This window comes from Cricetulus griseus, chromosome 3 (genome assembly GCF_003668045.3).
Source record: "Cricetulus griseus strain 17A/GY chromosome 3, alternate assembly CriGri-PICRH-1.0, whole genome shotgun sequence".
NCBI lineage: Eukaryota > Metazoa > Chordata > Mammalia > Rodentia > Cricetidae > Cricetulus > Cricetulus griseus.
This window is the reverse complement of record NC_048596.1, coordinates 168,769,566-168,770,746: the sequence shown is the minus strand read 5'-3', so window position 1 is coordinate 168,770,746 and position 1,181 is coordinate 168,769,566.

Below are 1,181 nucleotides of genomic sequence, written 5' to 3'. Positions count from 1 at the left end.
GTAGTGGTGTAGCCCTGGGAAGCCTTAGCAACCAGGGAGAGGCAAGCATCCAGAGAAGATGTTTATAATTCTAAGAGCTTTCTCATCACCGAGGATGGAGAACTGTGTGTTGGGAGTGAGCAGAAGCCAGGAAAGAGAAATGTTTGTTTTCAATTTGTAAAATAAATGAGATGGTTTTTATGGGTGGAACCATGTCAGTGTCTGTGTCTTGAACTCCAGATGAGCCCATCCTCATCAGAGACAGAAAGGTGAAAAGAGAGGTCACCGTTGGTGGGGAGACCACTCTGTTTGAATAGCTTGGCCTATATATGGGCTGAATCCAAGCTTGCCTGGAGATGCTAATGGGGACTTTGGACTTCCCCAACACTGAACAATGAAACATGGGAAGATGGGATATGACAGCATGACAATATACATGGTTATGGGAAGGTCTGTTTCCTCTAGACTTGACTTCAGTAGCAATCTCTGTTCTCATGTTCTCCAAAGAAATTAATTCAGATAATACACACTACAAGAGTAGATCATGTACTCAGTTTAATTACAACAAACAAAGAAACAAAAATATACTCTTTAGGAAAAGTATGTGCTGAGCTAAGCTATGGCCCTTTCCCAACAGACAGGAGGCTTATAGCTCCCCTCTGCCCACTTCCCCTTCCTCCTTCTTCCTCCAGGGTAGGAACTTCCAAGAAGGAGATGGTTTCTTCTTGGAAGCTCATGTTATCAGGCATTCAGTCTGTAAACATATAAGACAGGAAATAGGGACTTGGAGTTCACTAGGATAAGGGTTGGAGCTCTCAGCTCATATGCCCTAATAGGGAAGTCCTTGATCCAGTCAGAGACCATGACCTTCTATTGTTCTTCACATTCTAGTCTTAGGGACCCTGTGATCTGTCCCAAGTTACCAGTTTACCACCACTGTTATCTTTATAATTTGTTTCAGGGTCTTGAGAGAGCCCCCTATAGCTCTTTATGTGCAATTTTAGGGACCTTCAGTAAGTCCCTGCCAGAGCTGACCTCCTGTCTAAGAAGAGGAGGATAGAGAGATGCTGTGGTGACTGTCGAATCTTTGCTTCATGGTTCCATGATTCCATCTTTGCTTCATGATGCTGCCATGGTTCCTCAGTCCCTTCCTGAATGCAGCACTTGAAGCTATTTCTTCTACAACTGTTCTGAACCTTTCT